The sequence below is a fragment of the Scylla paramamosain genome, chromosome 39 (assembly GCF_035594125.1).
Source record: "Scylla paramamosain isolate STU-SP2022 chromosome 39, ASM3559412v1, whole genome shotgun sequence".
Lineage (NCBI taxonomy): Eukaryota > Metazoa > Arthropoda > Malacostraca > Decapoda > Portunidae > Scylla > Scylla paramamosain.
The window spans coordinates 15,064,882-15,091,898 of NC_087189.1; the positions used below are offsets into that span (position 1 = coordinate 15,064,882).

Here is a 27,017-nt window from a genome sequence, read left to right on the forward strand (position 1 = left end):
AACACAACCATTTTGTTAGCTACACTATAGAGCAGCCACCAGACAGCCTTCCCCCCACGTCAGCATGTCACACACTGAATCTGTCAGTCTGCTTTCAAGAACACATGAGGGACTAACAGGAGTTGCCATGTACTTAATTTCCTGCAGATTCTTTCACACCAAGGAGTAGCAAGTTGGAAGTCTGTGATTGTAACTATCCTGCTCAATTTCAGCTTCTATTCTAATCTCTACTTAATCTCCATATAGTTCCATTTTGGCCATAAGTCACTGTTTACTTAATCAATCCCTCCTAAGACACTGCACTTTTTTCAGATCATAGAGCTGATAGGTCTCGGTAGGGGGTTGACAGGCCTTGGTGAGGCTTGAGAGGGCCTTGGTGGGGGCTGACAGGGTTTGGTAGGGCTTGGCAGGGGTGACAGCAAAGGCTTCTGTTTAAAATCTCACATCTCAAGCCACCTCATTACTTGAGAGGTGACAAAGGGCTTGGCAGAGCTTGACAGGGATTGGTAGAGGTGACAGAGGCAGGCAGGAGTGACAGGGGATGACAAGGAACACCTCAAAATTAATGTACACGCATGTACAGACCGACTGCCCCTCTAAAAATGCTTCAAACTTTCCTTGTTTTGTATAAGCTTGAGCACCTGGTACACTCACGGGCACACAGCACCCCCGGGCCGTCCCCCAACACCTCAGGACTCGGGAAAGGGGGGGTCCCAGGCCGGGATGGAAATAAATAAATAAAAATAAAAGCTGGAACCGGCCTTACCTTTCTTGAGGGCGTCTTCTTTATGTCTGTACATATTTCCACGGTGGCACACGCTACTAGCCGCCCCCTGGACACGCCTCTCGCCACCTCACGCATGTACAGACCGACTGCCCCTCTCTGAAAAGCAACAAATTCAGCCCTATATCAAGTCTGACTCGTGCCTGTTTACATTTCTCTGGGTCTCTGTCAGGGCTCAGGCGTGTAGAATGAAAGAATGATAGAAAACGAAAGATTTTCAGGGGAAACTAGTTATAAGTCTATTATAAAATACCGTGATACAACCACTAATAATGTCTTAATAATGCACTTTTTCCTAACAGTATACTGAGGTCGACAAACTGAAAGGCTTTGGAGTAGTCAACAAAGACTGATTTCACTAATTAATTGCTTGGTATGTCAGTCACTTTGAATCGTCTTTTTGCCTTGAGACTAATTTTTAATGTCTCGGTTAGGTTAGGTTAGGTTAGGTTAGGTTAGGTTAGGTTAGGTCAGGTCAGGTCAGGTTAGGTTAGGTTAGGTTAGGTTAGGTAAGGTTAGGTTTAGGTTAGGTTAGGTTAAAAAAAAAGAGATTTTTTTTCAGGTGAGGGCCAGTTAGGTTGTTTTTGTGGTACAGATTTAAGGTACAGTGACACATGGTACAGTGGCTTATGGTGAAGGTAGACAAGGCCTTCCTGCACCATTAGCACCATAGAGTACAGTGCTGTGGTACTGTAGCACTGAAATATTAAGCAAACACAAAAAAAAAAAGATATTTTTTTTCAGGTGAGGGCCAGTTAGGTTGTTTTTGTGGTACAGTTTTAAGGTACAGTGACGCATGGTACAGTCGCTTATGGTGAAGGTAGACAAGGCCTTCCTGCACCATTAGCATCATAGGGTACAGTGATGTGGTATTGTAGCACTGAAATATTAAGAACACGAAAAAAAAACGATATATTTTTTTTTAAGTGAGGGCCAGTTAGGTTAAGTTTTTGGGGTACAGTTTAAATGTACAGTGACGCATGGTATAGTGGCTTATGGTGCAGGTAGACAAGGCCTTCCTGCACCATTAGCACCACAGAGAGAGAGAGAGAGAGAGAGAGAGAGAGAGAGAGAGAGAGAGAGAGAGAGAGAGAGAGAGAGAGAGAGAGAGAGAGACTTAACCAAACCTAACTAACTGAATTAATATAAACCTAACCTGATGGAAAGAAATAAAGAAAAAATAAAAGCTGCAACCGGCCTTACCTTTCTTGAGAAGCGTCTTTTTTATGTTTTTACATATTTCCCTGGTGGCAGACGCTACTAGCCGCCCCCTGGCGACACCCCTCGCCACCTCACACATGTACAGACCGACTGCCGCTTTAAAAAGCAACAAATTCACTCCTATATCAAGTCTGACTGGTGCGTTTGTTTACATTTCTCTGGGTCTCGGTCTGGACTCAGGCCTGCAGGATGGGAGAATGTTAGAAAACGAGAGATTTTCAGGCAAAACTAATATAAGTTAATGTTGTGATACAAAACTACAACCACTAATAATAATATACCTCATGTTTTAATAATGCCAAGACAATACAAGATAAACATTAATGACTTACAATGAAAAACAAGATGGAGATAGACAAATTAGGAAAGAAATAGGTTTCTATAGAGTATTACTGTGTGTGTGTGTGTGTGTGTGTGTGTGTGTGTCACTAATTTCTATCTCTTTCTCTCTCTCCTGAGAACTATTTCATATTGCTGTACATCAACATGAAATATCACCACACAAGCCTCTCTCTCTTTCTCTGCACCTCACAACACAACACAACACTTTATCACACTAATCAGTAAACAATACCAAAAGCTCCCCTTCTGCAGGCCTGACTCCTCCCTTTCATTCAGACCCTTTCTTTCCCTCTCTCTCAGCTTGCCCGCCTTCGTATCTGCGTCTATATTTACTCTTGATTCAAGTATACAACTCTACACCATACTGACCTATAGGTACAGTGCAAATAGCTTTTCTTCCTCCCTGTTTTTCCTGTCTCTCTGCCTGTCTGCCTCTTTCTCCCTCTCTACTGACTCATGGCTCAAAGATACAAGTCTAATTAAGCTTTGAACCTCTCTGTCTCTACAATATCATAAAACCTCAACACTCCAAACCAAACCAACCCTGCCAACACCTACCTGTCTCTCTGCCTCAGTCAGTCAGTCAGTCAGTCAGTCAGTCAGTCAGTCAGTCAGTCAGCCATTCAACCAGCCAGCTAGCCATTCAACCAACCAGCCAATCAATCAGTCACTCAGCTAGTCAGTCAGTCAGTCAGTCAGTCAGTCAGTCAGTCAGTCAGTCAGTCAGCCAGTCAGTCAGCCATTCAACCAGCCAGCTAGCCATTCAACCAACTAGCCAATCAATCAGTCACTCAGCTAGTCAGTCAGTCAGTCAGTCAGTCAGTCAGTCAGTCAGTCAGTCAGTCAGCCATTCAACCAGCCAGCTAGCCATTCAACCAACCAGCCAATCAATCAGTCACTCAGCTAGTCAGTTAGTCAGTCAGTCAGTCAGTCAGTCAGTCAGTCAGTCAGTCAGTCAGTCAGTCAGTCAGTCAGCCATTCAACCAGCCAGCTAGCCATTCAACCAACCAGCCAATCAATCAGTCACTCAGTTAGTCAGTCAGTCAGTCAGTCAGTCAGTCAGTCAGTCAGTCAGTCAGTCAGTCAGTCAGTCAGTCAGTCAGTTAGCCATTCAACCAGCCAGCTAGCCATTCAACCAACCAGCCAATAAATCAGTCACTCAGCTAGTCAGTCAGTCAGTCAGTCAGTCAGTCAGTCAGTCAGTCAGTCAGTCAGCCATTCAACCAGCCAGCTAGGCATTCAACCAACCAGCCAATCAATCAGTCACTCAGCTAGTCAGTCAGTCAGTCAGTCAGTCAGTCAGTCAGTCAGTCAGTCAGTCAGCCAGTCAGTCAGCCATTCAACCAGCCAGCTAGCCATTCAACCAACTAGCCAATCAATCAGTCACTCAGTCAGTCAGTCAGTCAGTCAGTCAGTCAGTCAGTCAGTCAGTCAGTCAGTCAGCCATTCAACCAGCCAGCTAGCCATTCAACCAACCAGCCAATCAATCAGTCACTCAGCTAGTCAGTTAGTCAGTCAGTCAGTCAGTCAGTCAGTCAGTCAGTCAGTCAGTCAGTCAGTCAGCCATTCAACCAGCCAGCTAGCCATTCAACCAACCAGCCAATCAATCAGTCACTCAGTTAGTCAGTCAGTCAGTCAGTCAGTCAGTCAGTCAGTCAGTCAGTCAGTCAGTCAGTTAGCCATTCAACCAGCCAGCTAGCCATTCAACCAACCAGCCAATCAATCAGTCACTCAGCTAGTCAGTCAGTCAGTCAGTCAGTCAGTCAGTCAGTCAGTCAGTCAGTCAGTCATTCAGTCAGTCAGTCAGTCAGTCAGCCATTCAACCAGCCAGCTAGGCATTCAACCAACCAGCCAATCAATCAGTCACTCAGCTAGTCAGTCAGTCAGTCAGTCAGTCAGTCAGTCAGTTAGTCAGTCAGTCAGCCAGTCAGTCAGCCATTCAACCAGCCAGCTAGCCATTCAACCAACTAGCCAATCAATCAGTCACTCAGCTAGTCAGTCAGTCAGTCAGTCAGTCAGTCAGTCAGTCAGTCAGTCAGTCAGTCAGTCAGTCAGTCAGTCAGCCATTCAACCAACCAGCCAATCAATCTTTCACTCAGCTAGTCAGTTAGTCAGTCAGTCAGTCAGTAAGTCAGTCAGTCAGTCAGTCAGTCAGCCATTCAACCAGCCAGCTAGCCATTCAACCAACCAGCCAATCAATCAGTCACTCAGTTAGTCAGTCAGTCAGTCAGTCAGTCAGTCAGTCAGTCAGTCAGTCAGTCAGTCAGTTAGCCATTCAACCAGCCAGCTAGCCATTCGACAAACCAGTCAATCAATCAGTCACTCAGCTAGTCAGTCAGTCAGTCAGTCAGTCAGTCAGTCAGTCAGTCAGTCAGTCAGTCAGTCAGTCAGTCAGCCATTCAACCAGCCAGCTAGGCATTCAACCAACCAGCCAATCAATCAGTCACTCAGCTAGTCAGTCAGTCAGTCAGTCAGTCAGTCAGTCAGTCAGCCATTCAACCAACCAGCTAGCCACCCAACTAGCTAACCAGCCAGTCAATCAGTCACTCAGCCAGCCAGTCAGTCAGTCAGTCAGTTAGTAAGCCAGCCAGCAAGCCAGCCAGCCAGCCAGTCAGTCAGTCAGTCAGTCAGTCACTCAGCCAGCGAGTCAGCCGGCCAGCCAGTCAGTTAGTTCTGTGGGCCTGTGTATGGTTCTGGTGGGCGTCTGTTTGGTTTGTGTTAGGTTCAGCTAGCCCTCTGTTTGGTCTGTGTTTGGTCTCTGGGCCATAGATGCAGCAAGACCGGTTCAAAATTCCAAGCACTGACGCACTGCACAGACTACCACCTCATGCCTGCTTGGTGTGAAAGAGTCTGCTGGGACAAATGACCTACACAGCAACGTGTATCAGTCCCCCAGATGTGTTCCTGGAAGCTCAGTGTTATGGATGCAGTGTGACATGCTGACTTAGGGAAGGCTGTCTGTCGTGGCTGCACCTTGCTGTGGCTAAGAAAAGGCTGTGTTTGTTTGAAGTGCTGTACTGGTCATGCTGGGAAGTGTACAGGTCACCATTAGTAGTAGAAATGTTGCACTAGAATGAAATTAGTTGGGAAATGTAATGCATAATTATTGGCAGGGAAAAGATGGTGACAGGGATGCTGGGACGTGCTTCACTGTGCACCGTGGTGGCCGCCCCTTGGTGCTTGGCGGTACCTTATAGGGCATCAAGGGGCAGTTATTGTAGTCTCATCTTACAGCAAAACAAGTAAAAGAAAAAAAAATAGTAATAATAATAATAATATAAAAATTTTTTTATCATTGTCTTGATGAGCACAAATCTTTCCCTGCCAATACATAAACAGCACATTTTTTCACTAAATTTCACCATTGTAGTACACATTTATACTAGTAATGATGACCTGTAGACTTTCCAGGCATGACAACACTTGAAACACAACCATTTTGTTAGCTACAGCATAGAGCAGCCACCAGACAGCCTTCCCCCCACGTCAGCATGTCACACACTGAATCTGTCAGTCTGCTTTCAAGAACACATGAGGGACTAACAGGAGTTGCCATGTACTTAATTTCCTGCAGATTCTTTCACACCAAGGAGTAGCAAGTTGGAAGTCTGTGATTGTAACTATCCTGCTCAATTTCAGCTTCTATTCTAATCTCTACTTAATCTCCATATAGTTCCATTTTGGCCATAAGTCACTGTTTACTTAATCAATCCCTCCTAAGACACTGCACTTTTTTCAGATTATAGAGCTGATAGGTCTCGGTAGGGGGTTGACAGGCCTTGGTGAGGCTTGAGAGGGCCTTGGTGGGGGCTGACAGGGTTTGGTAGGGCTTGGCAGGGGTGACAGCAAAGGCTTCTGTTTAAAATCTCACATCTCAAGCCACCTCATTACTTGAGAGGTGACAAAGGGCTTGGCAGAGCTTGACAGGGATTGGTAGAGGTGACAGAGGCAGGCAGGAGTGACAGGGGATGACAAGGAACACCTCAAAATTAATGTACACGCATGTACAGACCGACTGCCCCTCTAAAAATGCTTCAAACTTTCCTTGTTTTGTATAAGCTTGAGCACCTGGTACACTCACGGGCACACAGCACCCCCGGGCCGTCCCCCAACACCTCAGGACTCGGGAAAGGGGGGGTCCCAGGCCGGGATGGAAATAAATAAATAAAAATAAAAGCTGGAACCGGCCTTACCTTTCTTGAGGGCGTCTTCTTTATGTCTGTACATATTTCCACGGTGGCACACGCTACTAGCCGCCCCCTGGACACGCCTCTCGCCACCTCACGCATGTACAGACCGACTGCCCCTCTCTGAAAAGCAACAAATTCAGCCCTATATCAAGTCTGACTCGTGCCTGTTTACATTTCTCTGGGTCTCTGTCAGGGCTCAGGCGTGTAGAATGAAAGAATGATAGAAAACGAAAGATTTTCAGGGGAAACTAGTTATAAGTCTATTATAAAATACCGTGATACAACCACTAATAATGTCTTAATAATGCACTTTTTCCTAACAGTATACTGAGGTCGACAAACTGAAAGGCTTTGGAGTAGTCAACAAAGACTGATTTCACTAATTAATTGCTTGGTATGTCAGTCACTTTGAATCGTCTTTTTGCCTTGAGACTAATTTTTAATGTCTCGGTTACGTTAGGTTAGGTTAGGTTAGGTTAGGTAAGGTTAGGTTAGGTTAGGTTAGGTTAGGTTAGGTTAGGTCAGGTCAGGTTAGGTTAGGTTAGGTTAGGTTAGGTTAGGTCAGGTTAGGTTAGGTTAGGTTAGGTTAGGTCAGGTCAGGTCAGGTTAGGTTAGGTTAGGTTAGGTTAGGTAAGGTTAGGTTAGGTTAGGTTAGGTTAAAAAAAAAAGAGATTTTTTTTCAGGTGAGGGCCAGTTAGGTTGTTTTTGTGGTACAGATTTAAGGTACAGTGACACATGGTACAGTGGCTTATGGTGAAGGTAGACAAGGCCTTCCTGCACCATTAGCACCATAGAGTACAGTGCTGTGGTACTGTAGCACTGAAATATTAAGCAAACACAAAAAAAAAAAAGATATTTTTTTTCAGGTGAGGGCCAGTTAGGTTGTTTTTGTGGTACAGTTTTAAGGTACAGTGACGCATGGTACAGTCGCTTATGGTGAAGGTAGACAAGGCCTTCCTGCACCATTAGCATCATAGGGTACAGTGATGTGGTATTGTAGCACTGAAATATTAAGAACACGAAAAAAAAACGATATATTTTTTTTTAAGTGAGGGCCAGTTAGGTTAAGTTTTTGGGGTACAGTTTAAATGTACAGTGACGCATGGTATAGTGGCTTATGGTGCAGGTAGACAAGGCCTTCCTGCACCATTAGCACCACACAGAGAGAGAGAGAGAGAGAGAGAGAGAGAGAGAGAGAGAGAGAGAGAGAGAGAGAGAGAGAGAGAGAGAGAGAGAGAGAGAGAGAGAGAGAGACTTAACCAAACCTAACTAACTGAATTAATATAAACCTAACCTGATGGAAAGAAATAAAGAAAAAATAAAAGCTGCAACCGGCCTTACCTTTCTTGAGAAGCGTCTTTTTTATGTTTTTACATATTTCCCTGGTGGCAGACGCTACTAGCCGCCCCCTGGCGACACCCCTCGCCACCTCACACATGTACAGACCGACTGCCGCTTTAAAAAGCAACAAATTCACTCCTATATCAAGTCTGACTGGTGCGTTTGTTTACATTTCTCTGGGTCTCGGTCTGGACTCAGGCCTGCAGGATGGGAGAATGTTAGAAAACGAGAGATTTTCAGGCAAAACTAATATAAGTTAATGTTGTGATACAAAACTACAACCACTAATAATAATATACCTCATGTTTTAATAATGCCAAGACAATACAAGATAAACATTAATGACTTACAATGAAAAACAAGATGGAGATAGACAAATTAGGAAAGAAATAGGTTTCTATAGAGTATTACTGTGTGTGTGTGTGTGTGTGTGTGTGTGTGTGTCACTAATTTCTATCTCTTTCTCTCTCTCCTGAGAACTATTTCATATTGCTGTACATCAACATGAAATATCACCACACAAGCCTCTCTCTCTTTCTCTGCACCTCACAACACAACACAACACTTTATCACACTAATCAGTAAACAATACCAAAAGCTCCCCTTCTGCAGGCCTGACTCCTCCCTTTCATTCAGACCCTTTCTTTCCCTCTCTCTCAGCTTGCCCGCCTTCGTATCTGCGTCTATATTTACTCTTGATTCAAGTATACAACTCTACACCATACTGACCTATAGGTACAGTGCAAATAGCTTTTCTTCCTCCCTGTTTTTCCTGTCTCTCTGCCTGTCTGCCTCTTTCTCCCTCTCTACTGACTCATGGCTCAAAGATACAAGTCTAATTAAGCTTTGAACCTCTCTGTCTCTACAATATCATAAAACCTCAACACTCCAAACCAAACCAACCCTGCCAACACCTACCTGTCTCTCTGCCTCAGTCAGTCAGTCAGTCAGTCAGTCAGTCAGTCAGTCAGTCAGTCAGCCATTCAACCAGCCAGCTAGCCATTCAACCAACCAGCCAATCAATCAGTCACTCAGCTAGTCAGTCAGTCAGTCAGTCAGTCAGTCAGTCAGTCAGTCAGTCAGTCAGCCAGTCAGTCAGCCATTCAACCAGCCAGCTAGCCATTCAACCAACTAGCCAATCAATCAGTCACTCAGCTAGTCAGTCAGTCAGTCAGTCAGTCAGTCAGTCAGTCAGTCAGTCAGTCAGCCATTCAACCAGCCAGCTAGCCATTCAACCAACCAGCCAATCAATCAGTCACTCAGCTAGTCAGTTAGTCAGTCAGTCAGTCAGTCAGTCAGTCAGTCAGTCAGTCAGTCAGTCAGTCAGTCAGTCAGCCATTCAACCAGCCAGCTAGCCATTCAACCAACCAGCCAATCAATCAGTCACTCAGTTAGTCAGTCAGTCAGTCAGTCAGTCAGTCAGTCAGTCAGTCAGTCAGTCAGTCAGTCAGTCAGTCAGTCAGTTAGCCATTCAACCAGCCAGCTAGCCATTCAACCAACCAGCCAATAAATCAGTCACTCAGCTAGTCAGTCAGTCAGTCAGTCAGTCAGTCAGTCAGTCAGTCAGTCAGTCAGCCATTCAACCAGCCAGCTAGGCATTCAACCAACCAGCCAATCAATCAGTCACTCAGCTAGTCAGTCAGTCAGTCAGTCAGTCAGTCAGTCAGTCAGTCAGTCAGTCAGCCAGTCAGTCAGCCATTCAACCAGCCAGCTAGCCATTCAACCAACTAGCCAATCAATCAGTCACTCAGTCAGTCAGTCAGTCAGTCAGTCAGTCAGTCAGTCAGTCAGTCAGTCAGTCAGCCATTCAACCAGCCAGCTAGCCATTCAACCAACCAGCCAATCAATCAGTCACTCAGCTAGTCAGTTAGTCAGTCAGTCAGTCAGTCAGTCAGTCAGTCAGTCAGTCAGTCAGTCAGTCAGCCATTCAACCAGCCAGCTAGCCATTCAACCAACCAGCCAATCAATCAGTCACTCAGTTAGTCAGTCAGTCAGTCAGTCAGTCAGTCAGTCAGTCAGTCAGTCAGTCAGTCAGTTAGCCATTCAACCAGCCAGCTAGCCATTCAACCAACCAGCCAATCAATCAGTCACTCAGCTAGTCAGTCAGTCAGTCAGTCAGTCAGTCAGTCAGTCAGTCAGTCAGTCAGTCATTCAGTCAGTCAGTCAGTCAGTCAGCCATTCAACCAGCCAGCTAGGCATTCAACCAACCAGCCAATCAATCAGTCACTCAGCTAGTCAGTCAGTCAGTCAGTCAGTCAGTCAGTCAGTTAGTCAGTCAGTCAGCCAGTCAGTCAGCCATTCAACCAGCCAGCTAGCCATTCAACCAACTAGCCAATCAATCAGTCACTCAGCTAGTCAGTCAGTCAGTCAGTCAGTCAGTCAGTCAGTCAGTCAGTCAGTCAGTCAGTCAGTCAGTCAGTCAGCCATTCAACCAACCAGCCAATCAATCTTTCACTCAGCTAGTCAGTTAGTCAGTCAGTCAGTCAGTAAGTCAGTCAGTCAGTCAGTCAGTCAGCCATTCAACCAGCCAGCTAGCCATTCAACCAACCAGCCAATCAATCAGTCACTCAGTTAGTCAGTCAGTCAGTCAGTCAGTCAGTCAGTCAGTCAGTCAGTCAGTCAGTCAGTTAGCCATTCAACCAGCCAGCTAGCCATTCGACAAACCAGTCAATCAATCAGTCACTCAGCTAGTCAGTCAGTCAGTCAGTCAGTCAGTCAGTCAGTCAGTCAGTCAGTCAGTCAGTCAGTCAGTCAGCCATTCAACCAGCCAGCTAGGCATTCAACCAACCAGCCAATCAATCAGTCACTCAGCTAGTCAGTCAGTCAGTCAGTCAGTCAGTCAGTCAGTCAGCCATTCAACCAACCAGCTAGCCACCCAACTAGCTAACCAGCCAGTCAATCAGTCACTCAGCCAGCCAGTCAGTCAGTCAGTCAGTTAGTAAGCCAGCCAGCAAGCCAGCCAGCCAGCCAGTCAGTCAGTCAGTCAGTCAGTCACTCAGCCAGCGAGTCAGCCGGCCAGCCAGTCAGTTAGTTCTGTGGGCCTGTGTATGGTTCTGGTGGGCGTCTGTTTGGTTTGTGTTAGGTTCAGCTAGCCCTCTGTTTGGTCTGTGTTTGGTCTCTGGGCCATAGATGCAGCAAGACCGGTTCAAAATTCCAAGCACTGACGCACTGCACAGACTACCACCTCATGCCTGCTTGGTGTGAAAGAGTCTGCTGGGACAAATGACCTACACAGCAACGTGTATCAGTCCCCCAGATGTGTTCCTGGAAGCTCAGTGTTATGGATGCAGTGTGACATGCTGACTTAGGGAAGGCTGTCTGTCGTGGCTGCACCTTGCTGTGGCTAAGAAAAGGCTGTGTTTGTTTGAAGTGCTGTACTGGTCATGCTGGGAAGTGTACAGGTCACCATTAGTAGTAGAAATGTTGCACTAGAATGAAATTAGTTGGGAAATGTAATGCATAATTATTGGCAGGGAAAAGATGGTGACAGGGATGCTGGGACGTGCTTCACTGTGCACCGTGGTGGCCGCCCCTTGGTGCTTGGCGGTACCTTATAGGGCATCAAGGGGCAGTTATTGTAGTCTCATCTTACAGCAAAACAAGTAAAAGAAAAAAAAATAGTAATAATAATAATAATATAAAAATTTTTTTATCATTGTCTTGATGAGCACAAATCTTTCCCTGCCAATACATAAACAGCACATTTTTTCACTAAATTTCACCATTGTAGTACACATTTATACTAGTAATGATGACCTGTAGACTTTCCAGGCATGACAACACTTGAAACACAACCATTTTGTTAGCTACAGCATAGAGCAGCCACCAGACAGCCTTCCCCCCACGTCAGCATGTCACACACTGAATCTGTCAGTCTGCTTTCAAGAACACATGAGGGACTAACAGGAGTTGCCATGTACTTAATTTCCTGCAGATTCTTTCACACCAAGGAGTAGCAAGTTGGAAGTCTGTGATTGTAACTATCCTGCTCAATTTCAGCTTCTATTCTAATCTCTACTTAATCTCCATATAGTTCCATTTTGGCCATAAGTCACTGTTTACTTAATCAATCCCTCCTAAGACACTGCACTTTTTTCAGATTATAGAGCTGATAGGTCTCGGTAGGGGGTTGACAGGCCTTGGTGAGGCTTGAGAGGGCCTTGGTGGGGGCTGACAGGGTTTGGTAGGGCTTGGCAGGGGTGACAGCAAAGGCTTCTGTTTAAAATCTCACATCTCAAGCCACCTCATTACTTGAGAGGTGACAAAGGGCTTGGCAGAGCTTGACAGGGATTGGTAGAGGTGACAGAGGCAGGCAGGAGTGACAGGGGATGACAAGGAACACCTCAAAATTAATGTACACGCATGTACAGACCGACTGCCCCTCTAAAAATGCTTCAAACTTTCCTTGTTTTGTATAAGCTTGAGCACCTGGTACACTCACGGGCACACAGCACCCCCGGGCCGTCCCCCAACACCTCAGGACTCGGGAAAGGGGGGGTCCCAGGCCGGGATGGAAATAAATAAATAAAAATAAAAGCTGGAACCGGCCTTACCTTTCTTGAGGGCGTCTTCTTTATGTCTGTACATATTTCCACGGTGGCACACGCTACTAGCCGCCCCCTGGACACGCCTCTCGCCACCTCACGCATGTACAGACCGACTGCCCCTCTCTGAAAAGCAACAAATTCAGCCCTATATCAAGTCTGACTCGTGCCTGTTTACATTTCTCTGGGTCTCTGTCAGGGCTCAGGCGTGTAGAATGAAAGAATGATAGAAAACGAAAGATTTTCAGGGGAAACTAGTTATAAGTCTATTATAAAATACCGTGATACAACCACTAATAATGTCTTAATAATGCACTTTTTCCTAACAGTATACTGAGGTCGACAAACTGAAAGGCTTTGGAGTAGTCAACAAAGACTGATTTCACTAATTAATTGCTTGGTATGTCAGTCACTTTGAATCGTCTTTTTGCCTTGAGACTAATTTTTAATGTCTCGGTTACGTTAGGTTAGGTTAGGTTAGGTTAGGTAAGGTTAGGTTAGGTTAGGTTAGGTTAGGTTAGGTTAGGTCAGGTCAGGTTAGGTTAGGTTAGGTTAGGTTAGGTTAGGTCAGGTTAGGTTAGGTTAGGTTAGGTTAGGTCAGGTCAGGTCAGGTTAGGTTAGGTTAGGTTAGGTTAGGTAAGGTTAGGTTAGGTTAGGTTAGGTTAAAAAAAAAAGAGATTTTTTTTCAGGTGAGGGCCAGTTAGGTTGTTTTTGTGGTACAGATTTAAGGTACAGTGACACATGGTACAGTGGCTTATGGTGAAGGTAGACAAGGCCTTCCTGCACCATTAGCACCATAGAGTACAGTGCTGTGGTACTGTAGCACTGAAATATTAAGCAAACACAAAAAAAAAAAAGATATTTTTTTTCAGGTGAGGGCCAGTTAGGTTGTTTTTGTGGTACAGTTTTAAGGTACAGTGACGCATGGTACAGTCGCTTATGGTGAAGGTAGACAAGGCCTTCCTGCACCATTAGCATCATAGGGTACAGTGATGTGGTATTGTAGCACTGAAATATTAAGAACACGAAAAAAAAACGATATATTTTTTTTTAAGTGAGGGCCAGTTAGGTTAAGTTTTTGGGGTACAGTTTAAATGTACAGTGACGCATGGTATAGTGGCTTATGGTGCAGGTAGACAAGGCCTTCCTGCACCATTAGCACCACACAGAGAGAGAGAGAGAGAGAGAGAGAGAGAGAGAGAGAGAGAGAGAGAGAGAGAGAGAGAGAGAGAGAGACTTAACCAAACCTAACTAACTGAATTAATATAAACCTAACCTGATGGAAAGAAATAAAGAAAAAATAAAAGCTGCAACCGGCCTTACCTTTCTTGAGAAGCGTCTTTTTTATGTTTTTACATATTTCCCTGGTGGCAGACGCTACTAGCCGCCCCCTGGCGACACCCCTCGCCACCTCACACATGTACAGACCGACTGCCGCTTTAAAAAGCAACAAATTCACTCCTATATCAAGTCTGACTGGTGCGTTTGTTTACATTTCTCTGGGTCTCGGTCTGGACTCAGGCCTGCAGGATGGGAGAATGTTAGAAAACGAGAGATTTTCAGGCAAAACTAATATAAGTTAATGTTGTGATACAAAACTACAACCACTAATAATAATATACCTCATGTTTTAATAATGCCAAGACAATACAAGATAAACATTAATGACTTACAATGAAAAACAAGATGGAGATAGACAAATTAGGAAAGAAATAGGTTTCTATAGAGTATTACTGTGTGTGTGTGTGTGTGTGTGTGTGTGTGTGTCACTAATTTCTATCTCTTTCTCTCTCTCCTGAGAACTATTTCATATTGCTGTACATCAACATGAAATATCACCACACAAGCCTCTCTCTCTTTCTCTGCACCTCACAACACAACACAACACTTTATCACACTAATCAGTAAACAATACCAAAAGCTCCCCTTCTGCAGGCCTGACTCCTCCCTTTCATTCAGACCCTTTCTTTCCCTCTCTCTCAGCTTGCCCGCCTTCGTATCTGCGTCTATATTTACTCTTGATTCAAGTATACAACTCTACACCATACTGACCTATAGGTACAGTGCAAATAGCTTTTCTTCCTCCCTGTTTTTCCTGTCTCTCTGCCTGTCTGCCTCTTTCTCCCTCTCTACTGACTCATGGCTCAAAGATACAAGTCTAATTAAGCTTTGAACCTCTCTGTCTCTACAATATCATAAAACCTCAACACTCCAAACCAAACCAACCCTGCCAACACCTACCTGTCTCTCTGCCTCAGTCAGTCAGTCAGTCAGTCAGTCAGTCAGTCAGTCAGTCAGTCAGCCATTCAACCAGCCAGCTAGCCATTCAACCAACCAGCCAATCAATCAGTCACTCAGCTAGTCAGTCAGTCAGTCAGTCAGTCAGTCAGTCAGTCAGTCAGTCAGTCAGCCAGTCAGTCAGCCATTCAACCAGCCAGCTAGCCATTCAACCAACTAGCCAATCAATCAGTCACTCAGCTAGTCAGTCAGTCAGTCAGTCAGTCAGTCAGTCAGTCAGTCAGTCAGTCAGCCATTCAACCAGCCAGCTAGCCATTCAACCAACCAGCCAATCAATCAGTCACTCAGCTAGTCAGTTAGTCAGTCAGTCAGTCAGTCAGTCAGTCAGTCAGTCAGTCAGTCAGTCAGTCAGTCAGTCAGCCATTCAACCAGCCAGCTAGCCATTCAACCAACCAGCCAATCAATCAGTCACTCAGTTAGTCAGTCAGTCAGTCAGTCAGTCAGTCAGTCAGTCAGTCAGTCAGTCAGTCAGTCAGTCAGTTAGCCATTCAACCAGCCAGCTAGCCATTCAACCAACCAGCCAATAAATCAGTCACTCAGCTAGTCAGTCAGTCAGTCAGTCAGTCAGTCAGTCAGTCAGTCAGTCAGTCAGTCAGCCATTCAACCAGCCAGCTAGGCATTCAACCAACCAGCCAATCAATCAGTCACTCAGCTAGTCAGTCAGTCAGTCAGTCAGTCAGTCAGTCAGTCAGTCAGCCAGTCAGTCAGCCATTCAACCAGCCAGCTAGCCATTCAACCAACTAGCCAATCAATCAGTCACTCAGTCAGTCAGTCAGTCAGTCAGTCAGTCAGTCAGTCAGTCAGTCAGTCAGTCAGTCAGTCAGTCAGCCATTCAACCAGCCAGCTAGCCATTCAACCAACCAGCCAATCAATCAGTCACTCAGCTAGTCAGTTAGTCAGTCAGTCAGTCAGTCAGTCAGTCAGTCAGTCAGTCAGTCAGTCAGTCAGCCATTCAACCAGCCAGCTAGCCATTCAACCAACCAGCCAATCAATCAGTCACTCAGTTAGTCAGTCAGTCAGTCAGTCAGTCAGTCAGTCAGTCAGTCAGTCAGTCAGTTAGCCATTCAACCAGCCAGCTAGCCATTCAACCAACCAGCCAATCAATCAGTCACTCAGCTAGTCAGTCAGTCAGTCAGTCAGTCAGTCAGTCAGTCAGTCAGTCAGTCAGTCAGTCAGTCAGCCATTCAACCAGCCAGCTAGGCATTCAACCAACCAGCCAATCAATCAGTCACTCAGCTAGTCAGTCAGTCAGTCAGTCAGTCAGTCAGTCAGTCAGTTAGTTAGTCAGTCAGCCAGTCAGTCAGCCATTCAACCAGCCAGCTAGCCATTCAACCAACTAGCCAATCAATCAGTCACTCAGCTAGTCAGTCAGTCAGTCAGTCAGTCAGTCAGTCAGTCAGTCAGTCAGTCAGTCAGTCAGTCAGTCAGTCAGCCATTCAACCAACCAGCCAATCAATCAGTCACTCAGCTAGTCAGTTAGTCAGTCAGCCAGTCAGTAAGTCAGTCAGTCAGTCAGTCAGTCAGCCATTCAACCAGCCAGCTAGCCATTCAACCAACCAGCCAATCAATCAGTCACTCAGTTAGTCAGTCAGTCAGTCAGTCAGTCAGTCAGTCAGTCAGTCAGTCAGTTAGCCATTCAACCAGCCAGCTAGCCATTCGACAAACCAGCCAATCAATCAGTCACTCAGCTAGTCAGTCAGTCAGTTAGTCAGTCAGTCAGTCAGTCAGTCAGTCAGTCAGTCAGTCAGTCAGTCAGTCAGTCAGCCATTCAACCAGCCAGCTAGGCATTCAACCAACCAGCCAATCAATCAGTCACTCAGCTAGTCAGTCAGTCAGTCAGTCAGTCAGTCAGTCAGTCAGCCATTCAACCAACCAGCTAGCCACCCAACTAGCTAACCAGCCAGTCAATCAGTCACTCAGCCAGCCAGTCAGTCAGTCAGTCAGTTAGTAAGCCAGCCAGCAAGCCAGCCAGCCAGCCAGTCAGTCAGTCAGTCAGTCAGTCACTCAGCCAGCGAGTCAGCCGGCCAGCCAGTCAGTTAGTTCTGTGGGCCTGTGTATGGTTCTGGTGGGCGTCTGTTTGGTTTGTGTTAGGTTCAGCTAGCCCTCTGTTTGGTCTGTGTTTGGTCTCTGGGCCATAGATGCAGCAAGACCGGTTCAAAATTCCAAGCACTGACGCACTGCACAGACTACCACCTCATGCCTGCTTGGTGTGAAAGAGTCTGCTGGGACAAATGACCTACACAGCAACTTGTATCAGTCCCCCAGATGTGTTCCTGGAAGCTCAGTGTTATGGATGCAGTGTGACATGCTGACTTAGGGAAGGCTGTCTGTCGTGGCTGCACCTTGCTGTGGCTAAGAAAAGGCTGTGTTTGTTTGAAGTGCTGTACTGGTCATGCTGGGAAGTGTACAGGCCACCATTAGTAGTAGAAATGTTGCACTAGAATGAAATTAGTTGGGAAATGTAATGCATAATTATTGGCAGGGAAAAGATGGTGACAGGGATGCTGGGACGTGCTTCACTGTGCACCGTGGTGGCCGCCCCTTGGTGCTTGGCGGTACCTTATAGGGCATCAAGGGGCAGTTATTGTAGTCTCATCTTACAGCAAAACAAGTAAAAGAAAAAAAATAGTAATAATAATAATAATATAAAAATTTTTTTTATCATTGTCTTGATGAGCATAAATCTTTCCCTGCCAATACATAAACAGCACATTTTTTCACTAAATTTCACCATTGTAGTACACATTTATACTAGTAATGATGACCTGTAGACTTTCCAGGCATGAAAACACTTGAAACACAACCATTTTGTTAGCTACAGCATAGAGCAGCCACCAGACAGCCTTCCCCCACGTCAGCATGTCACACACTGAATCTGTCAGTCTGCTTTCAAGAACACATGAGGGACTAACAGGAGTTGCCATGTACTTAATTTCCTGCAGATTCTTTCACACCAAGGAGTAGCAAGTTGGAAGTCTGTGATTGTAACTATCCTGCTCAATTTCAGCTTCTATTCTAATCTCTACTTAATCTCCATATAGTTCCATTTTGGCCATAAGTCACTGTTTACTTAATCAATCCCTCCTAAGACACTGCACTTTTTTCAGATTATAGAGCTGATAGGTCTCGGTAGGGGGTTGAGTGGTGGCTTGAGAGGGCCTTGGTGGGGGCTGACAGGGTTTGGTAGGGCTTGGCAGGGGTGACAGCAAAGGCTTCTGTTTAAAATCTCACATCTCAAGCCACCTCATTACTTGAGAGGTGACAAAGGGCTTGGCAGAGCTTGACAGGGATTGGTAGAGGTGACAGAGGCAGGCAGGAGTGACAGGGGATGACAAGGAACACCTCAAAATTAATGTACACGCATGTACGAGTACAGACCGACTGCCCCTCTAAAAATGCTTCAAACTTTCCTTGTTTTGTATAAGCTTGAGCACCTGGTACACTCACGGGCACACAGCACCCCCGGGCCGTCCACCAACACCTCAGGACTCGGGAAAGGGGCGGTCCCAGGCCGGGATGGAAATAAATAAATAAAAATAAAAGCTGGAACCGGCCTTACCTTTCTTGAGGGCGTCTTCTTTATGTCTGTACATATTTCCACGGTGGCACACGCTACTAGCCGCCCCCTGGACACGCCTCTCGCCACCTCACGCATGTACAGACCGACTGCCCCTCTCTGAAAAGCAACAAATTCAGCCCTATATCAAGTCTGACTCGTGCCTGTTTACATTTCTCTGGGTCTCTGTCAGGGCTCAGGCGTGTAGAATGAAAGAATGATAGAAAACGAAAGATTTTCAGGGGAAACTAGTTATAAGTCTATTATAAAATACCGTGATACAACCACTAATAATGTCTTAATAATGCACTTTTTCCTAACAGTATACTGAGGTCGACAAACTGAAAGGCTTTGGAGTAGTCAACAAAGACTGATTTCACTAATTAATTGCTTGGTATGTCAGTCACTTTGAATCGTCTTTTTGCCTTGTGACTAATTTTTAATGTCTCGGTTAGGTTAGGATAGGTTAGGTTAGGTTAGGTTAGGTTAGGTTAGGTTAGGTCAGGTCAGGTTAGGTTAGGTTAGGTTAGGTTAGGTCAGGTTAGGTTAGGTTAGGTTAGGTTAGGTCAGGTCAGGTCAGGTTAGGTTAGGTTAGGTTAGGTTAGGTAAGGTTAGGTTAGGTTAGGTTAGGTTAAAAAAAAAAGAGATTTTTTTTCAGGTGAGGGCCAGTTAGGTTGTTTTTGTGGTACAGATTTAAGGTACAGTGACACATGGTACAGTGGCTTATGGTGAAGGTAGACAAGGCCTTCCTGCACCATTAGCACCATAGAGTACAGTGCTGTCGTACTGTAGCACTGAAATATTAAGCAAACACAAAAAAAAAAAGATATTTTTTTTCAGGTGAGGGCCAGTTAGGTTGTTTTTGTGGTACAGTTTTAAGGTACAGTGACGCATGGTACAGTCGCTTATGGTGAAGGTAGACAAGGCCTTCCTGCACCATTAGCATCATAGGGTACAGTGATGTGGTATTGTAGCACTGAAATATTAAGAACACGAAAAAAAAACGATATATTTTTTTTTAAGTGAGGGCCAGTTAGGTTAAGTTTTTGGGGTACAGTTTAAATGTACAGTGACGCATGGTATAGTGGCTTATGGTGCAGGTAGACAAGGCCTTCCTGCACCATTAGCACCACAGAGAGAGAGAGAGAGAGAGAGAGAGAGAGAGAGAGAGAGAGAGAGAGAGAGAGAGAGAGAGAGAGAGAGAGAGAGAGAGAGAGAGAGACTTAAGCAAACCTAACTAACTGAATTAATATAAACCTAACCTGATGGAAAGAAATAAAGAAAAAATAAAAGCTGCAACCGGCCTTTCCTTTCTTGAGAAGCGTCTTTTTTATGTTTTTACATATTTCCCTGGTGGCAGACGCTACTAGCCGCCCCCTGGCGACACCTCTCGCCACCTCACACATGTACAGACCGACTGCCGCTTTAAAAAGCAACAAATTCACTCCTATATCAAGTCTGACTGGTGCGTTTGTTTACATTTCTCTGGGTCTCGGTCTGGACTCAGGCCTGCAGGATGGGAGAATGTTAGAAAACGAGAGATTTTCAGGCAAAACTAATATAAGTTAATGTTGTGATACAAAACTACAACCACTAATAATAATATACCTCATGTTTTAATAATGCCAAGACAATACAAGATAAACATTAATGACTTACAATGAAAAACAAGATGGAGATAGACAAATTAGGAAAGAAATAGGTTTCTATAGAGTATTACTGTGTGTGTGTGTGTGTGTGTGTGTGTGTGTGTGTGTGTGTGTCACTAATTTCTATCTCTTTCTCTCTCTCCTGAGAACTATTTCATATTGCTGTACATCAACATGAAATATCACCACACAAGCCTCTCTCTCTTTCTCTGCACCTCACAACACAACACAACACTTTATCACACTAATCAGTAAACAATACCAAAAGCTCCCCTTCTGCAGGCCTGACTCCTCCCTTTCATTCAGACCCTTTCTTTCCCTCTCTCTCAGCTTGCCCGCCTTCGTATCTGCGTCTATATTTACTCTTGATTCAAGTATACAACTCTACACCATACTGACCTATAGGTACAGTGCAAATAGCTTTTCTTCCTCCCTGTTTTTCCTGTCTCTCTGCCTGTCTGCCTCTTTCTCCCTCTCTACTGACTCATGGCTCAAAGATACAAGTCTAATTAAGCTTTGAACCTCTCTGTCTCTACAATATCATAAAACCTCAACACTCCAAACCAAACCAACCCTGCCAACACCTACCTGTCTCTCTGCCTCAGTCAGTCAGTCAGTCAGTCAGTCAGTCAGTCAGTCAGTCAGTCAGCCATTCAACCAACCAGCCAATCAATCAGTCACTCAGCTAGTCAGTCAGTCAGTCAGTCAGTCAGTCAGTCAGTCAGTCAGTCAGTCAGTCAGCCAGTCAGTCAGCCATTCAACCAGCCAGCTAGCCATTCAACCAACTAGCCAATCAATCAGTCACTCAGCTAGTCAGTCAGTCAGTCAGTCAGTCAGTCAGTCAGTCAGTCAGTCAGTCAGTCAGTCAGCCATTCAACCAGCCAGCTAGCCATTCAACCAACCAGCCAATCAATCAGTCACTCAGCTAGTCAGTTAGTCAGTCAGTCAGTCAGTCAGTCAGTCAGTCAGTCAGTCAGTCAGTCAGTCAGTCAGTCAGCCATTCAACCAGCCAGCTAGCCATTCAACCAACCAGCCAATCAATCAGTCACTCAGTTAGTCAGTCAGTCAGTCAGTCAGTCAGTCAGTCAGTCAGTCAGTCAGTCAGTCAGTCAGTCAGTTAGCCATTCAACCAGCCAGCTAGCCATTCAACCAACCAGCCAATAAATCAGTCACTCAGCTAGTCAGTCAGTCAGTCAGTCAGTCAGTCAGTCAGTCAGTCAGTCAGTCAGTCAGCCATTCAACCAGCCAGCTAGGCATTCAACCAACCAGCCAATCAATCAGTCACTCAGCTAGTCAGTCAGTCAGTCAGTCAGTCAGTCAGTCAGTCAGTCAGTCAGTCAGCCAGTCAGTCAGCCATTCAACCAGCCAGCTAGCCATTCAACCAACTAGCCAATCAATCAGTCACTCAGTCAGTCAGTCAGTCAGTCAGTCAGTCAGTCAGTCAGTCAGTCAGTCAGTCAGTCAGTCAGTCAGCCATTCAACCAGCCAGCTAGCCATTCAACCAACCAGCCAATCAATCAGTCACTCAGCTAGTCAGTTAGTCAGTCAGTCAGTCAGTCAGTCAGTCAGTCAGTCAGTCAGTCAGTCAGTCAGCCATTCAACCAGCCAGCTAGCCATTCAACCAACCAGCCAATCAATCAGTCACTCAGTTAGTCAGTCAGTCAGTCAGTCAGTCAGTCAGTCAGTCAGTCAGTCAGTCAGGTCAGTTAGCCATTCAACCAGCCAGCTAGCCATTCAACCAACCAGCCAATCAATCAGTCACTCAGCTAGTCAGTCAGTCAGTCAGTCAGTCAGTCAGTCAGTCAGTCAGTCAGTCAGTCATTCAGTCAGTCAGTCAGTCAGTCAGCCATTCAACCAGCCAGCTAGGCATTCAACCAACCAGCCAATCAATCAGTCACTCAGCTAGTCAGTCAGTCAGTCAGTCAGTCAGTCAGTCAGTCAGTCAGTTAGTCAGTCAGTCAGCCAGTCAGTCAGCCATTCAACCAGCCAGCTAGCCATTCAACCAACTAGCCAATCAATCAGTCACTCAGCTAGTCAGTCAGTCAGTCAGTCAGTCAGTCAGTCAGTCAGTCAGTCAGTCAGTCAGTCAGTCAGTCAGTCAGCCATTCAACCAACCAGCCAATCAATCTTTCACTCAGCTAGTCAGTTAGTCAGTCAGTCAGTCAGTAAGTCAGTCAGTCAGTCAGTCAGTCAGTCAGTCAGTTAGCCATTCAAACCAGCCAGCTAGCCATTCGACAAACCAGTCAATCAATCAGTCACTCAGCTAGTCAGTCAGTCAGTCAGTCAGTCAGTCAGTCAGTCAGGTCAGTCAGTCAGTCAGTCAGTCAGTCAGCCATTCAACCAGCCAGCTAGGCATTCAACCAACCAGCCAATCAATCAGTCACTCAGCTAGTCAGTCAGTCAGTCAGTCAGTCAGTCAGTCAGTCAGCCATTCAACCAAACCAGCTAGCCACCCAACTAGCTAACCAGCCAGTCAATCAGTCACTCATCAGCCAGTCAGTCAGTCAGTCAGTTAGTAAGCCAGCCAGCAAGCCAGCCAGCCAGCCAGTCAGTCAGTCAGTCAGTCAGTCACTCAGCCAGCGAGTCAGCCGGCCAGCCAGTCAGTTAGTTCTGTGGGCCTGTGTATGGTTCTGGTGGGCGTCTGTTTGGTTTGTGTTAGGTTCAGCTAGCCCTCTGTTTGGTCTGTGTTTGGTCTCTGGGCCATAGATGCAGCAAGAACCGGTTCAAAATTCCAAGCACTGACGCACTGCACAGACTACCACCTCATGCCTGCTTGGTGTGAAAGAGTCTGCTGGGACAAATGACCTACACAGCAACTTGTATCAGTCCCCCAGATGTGTTCCTGGAAGCTCAGTGTTATGGATGCAGTGTGACATGCTGACTTAGGGAAGGCTGTCTGTCAGTGGCTGCACCTTGCTGTGGCTAAGAAAAGGCTGTGTTTGTTTGAAGTGCTGTACTGGTCATGCTGGGAAGTGTACAGGTCACCATTAGTAGTAGAAATGTTGCACTAGAATGAAATTAGTTGGGAAATGTAATGCATAATTATTGGCAGGGAAAAGATGGTGACAGGGATGCTGGGACGTGCTTCACTGTGCACCGTGGTGGCCGCCCCTTGGTGCTTGGCGGTACCTTATAGGGCATCAAGGGGCAGTTATTATTGTAGTCTCATCTTACAGCAAAAACAAGTAAAAGAAAAAAAAATAGTAATAATAATAATAATATAAAAATTTTTTTTATCATTGTCTTGATGAGCACAAATCTTTCCCTGCCAATACATAAACAGCACATTTTTTCACTAAATTTCACCATTGTAGTACAACATTTATACTAGTAATGATGACCTGTAGACTTTCCAGGCATGACAACACATGAAACACAACCATTTTGTTAGCTACAGCATAGAGCAGCCACCAGACAGACCTTCCCCCCACGTCAGCATGTCACACACTGAATCTGTCAGTCTGCTTTCAAGAACACCATGAGGGGACTAACAGGAGTTGCCATGTACTTAATTTCCTGCAGATTCTTTCACACCAAGGAGTAGCAAGTTGGAAGTCTTGTGATTGTAACTATCCTGCTCAATTTCAGCTTCTATTCTAATCTCTACTTAATCTCCATATAGTTCCATTTTGGCCATAAGTCACTGTTTACTTAATCAATCCCTCCTAAGACACTGCACTTTTTTCAGATTTATAGAGCTGATAGGTCTCGGTAGGGGGTTGACAGGCCTTGGTGAGGCTTGAGAGGGCCTTGGTGGGGGCTGACAGGGTTTGGTAGGGCTTGGCAGGGGTGACAGCAAAGGCTTCTGTTTAAAATCTCACATCTCAAGCCACCTCATTACTTGAGAGGTGACAAAGGGCTTGGCAGAGCTTGACAGGGATTGGTAGAGGTGAGGCAGAGGCAGGCAGGAGTGACAGGGGATGCACAAGGAACACCTCAAAATTAATGTACACGCATGTACGAGTACAGACCGACTGCCCCTCTAAAAATGCTTCAAACTTTCCTTGTTTTGTATAAGCTTGAGCACCTGGTACAACTCACGGGCACACAGCACCCCCGGGCCGTCCCCCAACACCTCAGGACTCCGGGAAAGGGGGGTCCCCAGGCCGGGATGGAAATAAATAAATAAAAATAAAAGCTTGGAACCGGCCTTACCTTTCTTGAGGGCGTCTTCTTTATGTCTGTACATATTTCCACGGTGGCACACGCTACTAGCCGCCCCCTGGACACGCCTCTCGCCACCTCACGCATGTACAGACCGACTGCCCCTCTCTGAAAAGCAACAAATTCAGCCCTATATCAAGAGTCTGACTCGTGCCTGTTTACATTTCTCTGGTCTCTGTCAGGGCTCAGGCGTGTAGAATGGAAAAGAATGATAGAAAACGAAAGATTTTCAGGGGAAACTAGTTATAAGTCTATTATAAAATACCGTGATACAACCACTAATAATGTCTTAATAATGCACTTTTTCCTAACAGTATACTGAGGTCGACAAACTGAAAGGCTTTGGAGTAGTCAACAAAGACTGATTTCACTAATTAATTGCTTGGTATGTCAGTCACTTTGAATCGTTCTTTTTGCCTTGAGACTAATTTTTAATGTCTCGGTTACGTTAGGTTAGGTTAGGTTAGGTTAGGGTAAGGTTAGGTTAGGTTAGGTTAGGTTAGGTTAGGCTCAGGTCAGGTTAGGGTTAGGTTAGGGTTAGGGTTAGGTTAGGTCAGGTTAGGTTAGGTTAGGTTAGGTTAGGTCAGGTCAGGTCAGGTTAGGTTAGGTTAGGTTAGGTTAGGTAAGGGTTAGGTTAGGTTAGGTTAGGTTAAAAAAAAAAAGAGATTTTTTTTTCAGGTGAGGGCCAGTTAGGTTGTTTTTGTGGTACAGATTTAAGGTACAGTGACACATGGTACAGTGGCTTATGGTGAAGGTAGACAAGGCCTTCCCTGCACCATTAGCACCATAGAGTACAGTGCTGTGGTACTGTAGCACTGAAATATTAAGCAAACACAAAAAAAAAAAAGATATTCTTTTTTTCAGGTGAGGGCCAGTTAGGTTGTTTTTGTGGTACAGTTTTAAGGTACAGTGACGCATGGTACAGTCGCTATATGGTGAAGGTAGACAAGGCCTTCCTGCACCATTAGCATCATAGGGTACAGTTATGTGGTATTGTAGCACTGAAATATTAAGAACACGAAAAAAAAAAACGATATATTTTTTTTTAAGTGAGGGCCAGTTAGGTTAAGTTTTTGGGGTACAGTTTAAATGTACAGTGACGCATGGTATAAGTGGCTTATGGTGCAGGTAGACAAGGCCTTCCTGCACCATTAGCACCACAGAGAGAGAGAGAGAGAGAGAGAGAGAGAGAAGAGAGAGAGAGAGAGAGAGAGAGAGAGAGAGAGAGAGAGAGAGAGAGAGAGAGAGAGAGAGAGAAAGGACTTAACCAAACCTAACTAACTGAATTAAATATAAACCTAACAACTGATGGAAAGAAATAAAGAAAAATAAAAGCTGCAACCGGCCTTACCTTTCTTGAGAAGCGTCTTTTTTATGTTTTTACATATTTTCCTGGTGGCAGACGCTACTAGCCAAGCCCCCTGGCGACACCCCTCGCCACCTCGACACATGTATGCAGACGGACTGCCGCTTTAAAAAAGCAACAAAATTCACTCCTCATATCAAGTCTGACTGGTGCGTTTGTTTACATTTCTCTGGGTCTCGGTCTGGACTCAGGCCTGCAGGATGGGAGAATGCATTAGAAAACGAGAGATTTTCAGGCAAAACTAATATAAGTTAATGTTGTGATACAAAACTACAACCACTAATAATAATATACCTCATGTTTTTAATAATGCCAAGACAATACAAGATAAACATTAATGACTTACAATGAAAAACAAGATGGAGATAGACAAATTAGGAAAGAAATAGGTTTCTATAGAGTATTACTGTGTGTGTGTGTGTGTGTGTGTGTGTGTGTGTGTGTGTGTGTGTGTGTCACTAATTTCTATCTCTTTCTCTCTCTCCTGAGAACTATTTCATATTGCTGTACATCAACATGAAATATCACCACACAAGCCGCTCTCTCTCTTTCTCTGCACCTCACAACACAACACAACACTTTATCACACTAATCAGTAAACAAGACCAAAAGCTCCCCTTCTGCAGGCCTGACTCCTCCCTTTCATTCAGACCCTTTCTTTCCCTCTCTCTCAGCTTGCCCGCCTTCGTATCTGCGTCTATATTTACTCTTGATTCAAGTATACAACTCATACACCATACTGACCTATAGGTACAGTGCAAAATAGCTTTTCTCCTCCCCTGTTTTTCCTGTCTCTCCTGCCTGTCTGCCTCTTCTCTCCCTCTCTACTGGACTCATGGCTCAAAGATAGAATGCAAGTCTAATTAAGCTTTGAACCTCTCTGTCTCTACAATATCATAAAACCTCCAACACTCCAAACCAAACCAACCCCTGCCAACACCTACCTGTCTCTCTGCCTCAGTCAGTCAGTCAGTCAGTCAGTCAGTCAGTCAGTCAGTCAGTCAGCCATTCAACCAGCCAGCTAGCCATTCAACCAACCAGCCAATCAATCAGTCACTCAGCTAGTCAGTCAGTCAGTCAGTCAGTCGAGTCAGTCAGTCAGTCAGTCAGTCAGTCAGCCAGTCAGTCAGCCATTCAACCAGCCAGCTAGCCATTCAACCAACTAGCCAATCAATCAGTCACTCAGCTAGTCAGTCAGTCAGTCAGTCAGTCAGTCAGTCAGTCAGTCAGTCAGTCAGTCAGTCAGCCATTCAACCAGCCAGCTAGCCATTCAACCAACCAGCCAATCAATCAGTCACTCAGCTAGTCAGTTAGTCAGTCAGTCAGTCAGTCAGTCAGTCAGTCAGTCAGTCAGTCAGTCAGTCAGTCAGTCAGCCATTCAACCAGCCCAGCTAGCCATTCAACCAACCAGCCAATCAATCAGTCACGTCAGTTAGTCAGTCAGTCAGTCAGTCAGTCAGTCAGTCAGCAGTCAGTCAGTCAGTCAGTCAGTCAGGTCAGTCGAGTTAGCCCATTCAACCAGCCAGCTAGCCATTCAACCAACCAGCCAATAAATCAGTCAC

The 27,017-nt window shown here is 45.4% G+C and overlaps 1 long non-coding RNA gene across 1 annotated transcript in view; it reads right to left on the bottom strand.

Moving 5' to 3' along the window:
- LOC135092364 (uncharacterized) overlaps positions 1 to 24,199 on the bottom strand; it is a 27,973-nt gene extending 3,774 nt beyond the window's left edge. The window contains exons 1-9 of the long non-coding RNA XR_010262828.1: positions 24,081 to 24,199; positions 19,664 to 19,785; positions 18,280 to 18,356; positions 13,746 to 13,945; positions 12,432 to 12,548; positions 7,879 to 8,078; positions 6,541 to 6,657; positions 1,988 to 2,187; positions 767 to 883 (exon numbers count right to left, since the gene is read on the bottom strand). This is a non-coding gene — a long non-coding RNA (uncharacterized LOC135092364). The remainder of the gene's footprint in view (positions 1 to 766; positions 884 to 1,987; positions 2,188 to 6,540; positions 6,658 to 7,878; positions 8,079 to 12,431; positions 12,549 to 13,745; positions 13,946 to 18,279; positions 18,357 to 19,663; positions 19,786 to 24,080) is intronic.
- Positions 24,200 to 27,017: the final 2,818 nt, after the last annotated feature.